Here is an 8,481-nt window from a genome sequence, read left to right on the forward strand (position 1 = left end):
TTTGTTGATTGATTGACTAAAAAATCAGCAAAGAAACTTAAGCAAGCTGATTAACAATTTCCAATGTAAATTTAGTGGTGTTAGGTATGTCATTAGGTAAAGACTTGTTTATTTTGTTGTTGTTATCTATTATATGTAATGGCATTATGCCTTCTTGATTTGTTAATGAAAATATCAGCTCTTTTCATTCAAAATACTCTCTTAATTTCTTTTGTTTTCCATTCGCCTGTGTTTCTGTTTTTGCTTCTGAGTTTGTTTCTTCAGCAAGGCTCGAGGCTTGCTATACAAGCAAGATTGAAAACAGTCTGTTGTTGTCTCTTTGCACCAACAATTGGTATCTAGAGCTTCATTCTTAGTGGGACTGTTTTATCAAACTAAGAAAGCTGAATGTCTTCCTCAAGTTTTTCACCAGCAGCCCCACTAGTCTTCAATGGAGAAGGCTTCCACATATGGCTGGTCAAGATGAAGACTTACCTACAGGCCTTTGATCTGTGGGAAGTTGTCAACATAGATGCTGAGCCAGCACCACTGAGGGCCAATCCCACAGTAGCTCAGATTAGGCAACATGCTGATGAGAGGACCAAAAGGCACAAAGCCATGTCCTGCATTCAGAATTGTGTGTCAGATGTCATCTTCACCAGAATTATGGCCTGTGAGACTCCAAAACAGGCATGGGATAAGCTTAAGGAGGAGTTTCAAGGCACTGAGAGAACAAGGCAACAGCAGCTATTGAATTTGAGAAGGGATTTCGAGAACCTGAAGATGAAGGAAAAAGAAACAGTGAAGCAGTATGCAGATAGAATCATGGCAGTGGTTAACAGTATAAGGCTCCTTGGTGAGCACTTTGATGAGGCAAGGATAGTAGAGAAAGTCCTCTCCACTTTTCCTGAGAGATATGAGGCCAAGATATCCTCTCTTGAGGACTCAAGAGACCTTGCTACCATCTCTTTGACTGAGCTAATCAACACTTTCTATGCTCAGGAACAAAGGAGAGCTAGCAGAGCTGAAGACCACCAGAAAAGTGCATTCAATGCCAAGGCCAGAGAAGCCTCGAGCATCAATGCTCCAAGAGGTAAAAAGCCTTAGAAAAGCAGGCCTAAGCCTGATACTGCGAGGAGCAATGACCAGCCCTGCAGACATTGCAAGAGGCCAGGTCATCTAGAAGACAGATGCTGGTTCAGGCCAGATGCAGTATGCCAACACTGCAAGAAGAAAGGCCATGTTGAAAGGGTTTGCAAAAATAGAACCAAGTCAAGGCAGAGTCAATTTCAACAACCAAAGGTTGAAGCTCGAGTAGCTGAGGACAGTAGTGATCAAGAAGAGCAGGTCTTTGCTGTTTCTTGCTTAGCTGCTGAGAAGAAATGCTCAAAAGGCTGGTTATTGGACAGTGGTTGCACTAACCACATGTCACCAGATGCCTCCTTGTTTAAAACCTTGGATAGAAGTTACAAAACCAAGGTCATGGTTGGAAATGGTCAGTTCATAAGGGCTGAAGGAAGAGGAGAGGTGCTAATATGTACCCCCATAGGCAACAAGATCATCCCAAATGTGCTGTTAGTGCCAGAAATCGACAGAAACCTTCTCAGCATAGCTCAATTGCTCGAGAAAGGCTATTCTGTTGTGTTCAAGAACAAACAGTGCCACATTGCTGATCCAAGTGGATCAAGCCTTATGACAGTCACAATGACTAACAAATGCTTTGAGGTACACTGGCCAAATGACTCAAAGTCTGCATATACAGCCTCTGTTGATGATTCCAAGCTTTGGCATCAAAGGCTTGGGCATGCCAACTTCAGATCATTGGCTCGAATGGCCAAAGAGGGCTTGGCAGAGAACTTTACTAGCTTAGTGGAGCATGATGATGTGTGTGAAGTTTGCCAGATGGGGAAATAGGCAAGATTGCCATTTCCTACAAATTCAGCTTGGAGAGCTACTGAAAAACTGCAGCTGGTGCACTCTGATGTATGTGGCCCGATGAGGACTGAATCACTCAGCAAAAATAGGTATTTCATCCTCTTTATTGATGATTTTACAAGTTTTTGCTGGATTTTCTGCTTAAAACACAAGTCAGAGGTAGCTCAAGTGTTTGTGAAGTTTAAAACTGCTGTAGAGACAGAAACAGGTTGCAAGCTGAAATCGATAAGGTCAGACAATGACACTGAGTACACTTCAGCTCAGTTTCAAGCCATTTGCAATGATGCTGGTATCAAACACCAGCTTACAAATGTCTACACACCTCAGCAGAATGGGGTATCAGAAAGGAAGAATAGAAGCTTGATGGATATGGCCAGGTGCCTGCTGTTTGAGAAGAAACTGCCCAAGACCATGTGGGCTGAGGCAGTAAACACTGCTGTTTACCTTCAAAATAAGCTTCCTACCAAAGCTCTTGCATCCAAAACACCTTTCGAAGCTTGGTCCGGTTTCAAGCCTTCCTTGGCACATCTGAAGGTGGTTGGTTATCTGTGTTATGCACAAATACCAGCAGCAAAGAGAGACAAGCTCTCTGAAAGGGCTCAACCAGATGTTCTAGTAGGCTATAGCTCAGTTAAGAAGGGCTACAGGGTGCTGGATCCTTTGACAAACATAGTTCAAGTCAGCAGAGATGTCATCTTCGATGAGAAGGCTTGCTGGAATTAGGAAAAGAATGAACCAGAAGCTGCTTCAGAAGACCTGGTGCCTAATAAAGCTGAACTTGAGTAGGTAGGACCTGAAATGGATGTTGATGATGTGCCTGTGAGAGGCACAAGGCCCCTAGATGATATTTATGAAAGGGCACAGGTTGCAATAGCAGAACCTAGCAGTTTTGAAGAGGCTGAGGCAGATGAAGGCTGGAAACTAGCTATGGTCGATGAAATCAACATGATTGAGAAGAACCAGACATGGGAGCTACCATTGGAGTAAAATGGGTCTATCGAGCAAAACAGAATGCAGATGGCAGTCTGAACAAGCTAAAAGCCAGGCTTGTTGTCAAAGGTTTTAGCCAAAGGTATGGTCTAGACTACCTGGAGACATTTGCACCAGTAGCCAGGCTTGACACAGTTAGATAGATAGTTGCCTTGGCTGCTCAACATCAGGGGACCATTCATCAGCTTGATGTTAAGTCTGCATTTCTCAATGGTTTCCTGGAAGAAGAGATCTACATTGAACAGCCTCAAGGATTTGTGGTCACTGGCAAAGAACACAAGGTGTACAGACTGAAAAAGGCTCTGTATGGCCTGAAACAGGCTCCTCGAGCCTGGTATGCTCGAATTGATTCTTACTTGCTCAGTTTGGAATTCGAGAGAAGTCTCAGTGAACCAACACTGTATGTGAAGAAGAACCAAGCTGAAACTCAGCTTATCCTGTCACTCTATGTTGATGATTTATTGGTAACTGGAGGAGATAGAAGAATACTGGAAGATTTCAAAAGAAAAATGATGGAAATGTTTGAAATGTCTGATTTAGGCAGAATCAACTACTTCCTTGGAATGGAAGTGAAGCAAACAACAAAGGGAATCTTTCTTAGTCAGAGTTCTTTTACTATGAAGATCCTGGATAAGTTCTCTCTGAAGAACTGCAAGCCAACAAGCACAACAATGGCTGTTGGAGTGAAGCTTTCGAGGCAAGGGAGTGGTGAACCAATTTGCGAGACTATGTACAAAAGTCTCATTGGTAGTCTGTTGTATTTGACTGCAACAAGACCCGATATCATGTTTGCTGTTAGTGTGCTATCCAGATACATGAATTGCTGCAATGATCAGCACTTTCAAGCAGCTAAAAGAGTGCTTAGATACATCAAAGGCACCATTGATCATGGTGTATTGTTCAAAAAGGCTGAAAACATGAAGCTGATAGGCTATGTTGATAGTGACTGGGCTGGATCTTGTGATGACATGAGGAGCACATCTGGATATGCCTTTAGTCTTAGCTCAGGCATGTTTTGCTGGAGTTCTAAAAAGCAAAGTCTGGTAGCACAGTCAACAACAGAAGCTGAATATGTTGCTGCTGCATCTGCTGTAAATCAAGCCATATGGCTTAGAAAAATCCTAGCTGATTTAAACCAAAATCAATGAAAGGCAACAGAGATTTACTGTAACAACAAATCTGCTGTTGCAATTGCAAAGAATCCTATCTTTCATGGTAGAACAAAGCACTTCAACATCAAGCTACATGTCATAAGGGAGATGGAGCAAGCTCATGAAATCGAGCTGGTTCATTGCAATTCAGAAGAGCAAATTGTTGATATCTTTACAAAGGCACTCAATGTGTCTAAATTTGTTAAATTAAGAAGGCAATTAGGTGTCACTAGCATGGAAACTAAGGAGGAGTGTTGAATTTAGTTCCCATGCAAGACATGCAAAGGTGGCCATGCAAGGAGAAAGCAAGCAGTCTAGCTATGAAGTGCAGAAACTGGAGCTTGAAGTTGCCTAACTACTTGTTATGTTTTGATTGTATTTTTTAATTATTATTTTGTAATCTAGTTCATGTTGAACTAAGTTGGTAAACCTTATGATGTTTTTGTTGATTGATTGACTGAAAAATCAGCAAAGAAACTTAAGCAAGCTGATTAACAATTTCCAATGTAAATTTAGTGGTGTTAGGTATGTCATTAGGTAAAGACTTGTTTATTTTGTTGTTGTTATCTATTATATGTAATGGCATTATGCCTTCTTGATTTGTTAATGAAAATATCAGCTCTTTTCATTCAAAATACTCTCTCTTAATTTCTTTTGTTTTCCATTCGCATGTGTTTCTGTTTTTGCTTCTGAGTTTGTTTCTTCAGCAAGGCTCGAGGCTTGCTATACAAGCAAGATTGAAAATAGTCTGTTGTTGTCTCTTTGCACCAACAAAATCAAAATTGCCTTTAAGTCCTCTACATATCTTGAGCTATGAAATAATCCACTCCAACAACAAAATGCATAAGAAACGTCTTTTATCGCATGTTACCTTCTCACAATACGTCAATCATATTATCTATACGCTTGTCTGCCTTCGACTTCACCTGCACTTGAACAATACTCACAATCAAAGACACTGATATGAACATAAAACTAAACCAACACGCTAGTCTCGCCATGAAATTTGTTATAATCAACATTATGATCCCTAAGTGCTACTCTCCGTACCCTTAAGCAGTAAATACAACCGGATATTGTTAACTTAACCAAACTGCATGCTCAATTTCTCTGAAATTTAAATATAGAGACACTAGTGCCACAAACTTTAAGTTCACAGAAATCGAAGGCAGTAACAGTAAAAACATTCGGTGAAACACTAGGATAGATTCAAACTGGCAAGAGAAATATAAATAACATCACCTTCTTAGCAAGGAAAAGTATAGCATCAACAGTTCCCTCTGCGTATATCGATCTGCCGCAAACATTATGCTGAAACTCAAACGACACTCTGCAGAATAATTTTCAATCGGAGATCATCGAAAGGTCATTTGATAGTTACATGTTGAACAAGTGTTGAGTTTAGTTCCCATGCAAAGGTGGCCATGCACGACATGCAAAGGTGGCCATGCTGGAAGAAATGGCAGCAGGCAATCGAGCTGTGGTATGCAGCAGTTGAAGCTTGAAGTTGTTGATTTGCTTGTTGCATTTTGTTACCCTTTAAGCCTTTTGTAATTTAGTTCTAATTGAACTAAGTAGGTAAACATTTTGATGTATCTTTGATGTTAATTGACTGATAATTCAGCAATACAACTTAAGCAAGTCATATTATCAAGTTTCAATGTAATTTAGTGGTGTTAGGTACAAGATTAGGTGGTAACTTGTCTATCTTTGTGATGTGTTATCTCATATATGTAATGGCATTAAGCCTCTTTGAATGGTTAATGAAATCAACTCATTTTTCATTCAAATTATCTCATTTCTTTTCTGTTTTCCTACTTGCATTCTTCTTTTCTTTCTCAATTGTTTCTTCTTCAAGCCTCGAGGCTTGCTGTCCAAGCAAAGGTTCAGCAGCTTGCTACTACCTCCAACACCAACAATTGGTATCTAGAGCTTATTTCTTAAGGGATCTGTTACACAAATCCATGGCTTCATCAAGCTTTTCACCAGCTGCACCTCAAGTCTTCAATGGAGAAGGCTGCCACATATGGGTGGTCAAAATGAAAACCTACCTGCAGGCTTTTGATCTGTGGGAGGTGGTCAACTCAGATGTTGAACCAGAGCCACTGAGAGCCAATCCAACAGTGGCTCAAATCAGGCAGCATACTGATGAGAGAACCAAGAGGCATAAGGTAATGTATTGCATCCAGAACTCATCGTCAGATGTGATTTTCACAAGGATTATGGCCTGTGAGACTCCAAAACAGGCTTGGGACAAGCTCAAGGAGGAGTTTCAAGGCACTGAGAGGACGAGGCAACAACAACTGTTGAATTTGAGAAGGGATTTTGAGAATCTGAAAATGAAGGAAGAAGCAACAGTGAAGCAATATGCAGATAGAATCATGGCAGTGGTTAACAGTATAAGGCTCCTTGGTGAGCACTTTGATGAGGCAAGAATAGTGGAGAAAGTCCTCTCCACTTTGCCTGAGAGATATGAGGCAAAGATATCCTCCTTAGAGGACTCAAGAGATCTTGCTAGCATCTCTTTGACCGAGCTAATTAACACCTTTTATGCTCAGGAACAAAGGAGAGCTAGCAGAGCTGAAGATCACCAGGAAGGTGCATTTCAAGCCAAGGCAAGAGAAGTCTCAAGCACCAATGCTCAAAGAGGCAAAAAGCCTTGGAGAAAAAGGCCTAAGCCTGATGCTACAAGGAGCAATGACCAGCCCTGCAAACATTGCAAGAGGCCAGGTCATCCAGAAGACAGATGCTGGTTCAGGCCAGATGCAGTATGTCAACACTGCAAGAAGAAAGGCCATGTTGAAAGAGTTTGCAAAAACAAAACCAAGCCGAGGCAGAATCAATTTCAATAACCAAAGGTTGAAGCTCGAGTAGCCGAGGACAATAGTGACCAAGAAGAGCAGGTCTTTGTTATTTCTTGCTTAGCTGCTGAGAAGAAATGTTCAAAAGGCTGGTTATTGGACAGTGGCTGCACTAACCACGTGTCACTAGATGCCTCCTTATTTAAAACCTTGGACACAAGTTGCAAAACCAAGGTCAAGGTTGGAAATGGTTAGCTCATAAGGGATGAAAGAAGAGGAGAAGTGCTGATATGTACTCCTACAGGCAACAAAGTCATCTCAAATGTTTTGCTGGTACTTGAAATTGACAGAAACCTTCTCAGTATAGCTCAGTTGCTTGAGAAAGGCTATTCAGTTGTGTTCAAGGACAAGCAATGCCACATAGCTGATCCAAGTGGATCAAGCCTTATGACAGTCACAATGACTGATAAATGCTTTGAGGTCCACTGGCCAAATGACTCAAAGTCAGCATACACTGCCTCTGTTGATGATTCCAAGCTTTGGCACCAAAGACTAGGGCATGCCAACTTCAGATCAATGGCTCGAATGACCAAAAAAGGCTTGGTAGAAAATTTCACCAACTCAATAGAGCATGATGATGTGTGTGAAGTTTGCCAAATTGGGAAATAGCCAAGACTGCCATTTCCTACAAACTCAGCATGGAGAGCCACTGAGAGGTTGCAACTGGTGCACTCTGATGTGTGTGGTCCAATGAGGACTGAGTCACTCAGCAAAAACAGGTACTTTATCATTTTCATTGATGATTTTTCAAGATATTGCTAGATTTTCTTCATGAAGTATAAGTCTGAGGTAGCTCAAGTGTTTATAAAGTTCAAGACTACAGTTGAAACTGAAACAGGTTGCAAGCTGAAGTCAGTAAGGTCAGACAATGGCACTGAGTACACTTTAGCTCAGTTTCAAGCCATTTGCAATGATGCTGGCATCAAACACCAGTTAACAAATGTATACACACCTCAGCAGAATGGGGTATCTGAAAGGAAGAACAGAAGCCTGATAGATATGGCAAGATGCTTACTGTTTGAGAAGAAACTGCCCAAGACCATGTGGGCTGAGGCAGTAAACACTGCTGTTTACCTTCAAAATAGGCTTCCTACCAAAGCTCTTGCTTCCAAAACACCTTTCAAGGCATGGTTTGGCTTCAAACCTTCATTGGCACATCTGAAGGTATTTGGTTGCCCGTGCTATGCACAAATACCAGTAGCAAAGAGGGACAAGCTGTCAAAGAGAGCTCAACCTGGCATCCTAGTGGGCTATAGCTCAGTCAAGAAGGGCTACAGGGTTCTGGATCCCTTGACAAGCAAAGTCCAGGTGAGCAAAGATGTCATCTTTGATGAAAAAGCTTGCTGGAATTGGAAAAAGAGTGAACCAGAAACTGCTTTAGAAGACATGGTGCTTGATCAAGCTAAACTAGAGCAACTTGATCCTGAAATGGATGTTAATGATCTGCTTGTGAGAGGCACAAGGACCCTAGGTGAGATTTATGAAAGGGCACAGGTTGCTATAGCAGAACCTAACAGTTTTGAAGAGGCTGAGGCAGATGAATGCTGGAAACAAGCTATGCTTGA

The sequence above is a fragment of the Gossypium hirsutum genome, chromosome D11 (genome assembly GCF_007990345.1).
Source record: "Gossypium hirsutum isolate 1008001.06 chromosome D11, Gossypium_hirsutum_v2.1, whole genome shotgun sequence".
In the NCBI taxonomy this organism is placed as follows: domain Eukaryota; kingdom Viridiplantae; phylum Streptophyta; class Magnoliopsida; order Malvales; family Malvaceae; genus Gossypium; species Gossypium hirsutum.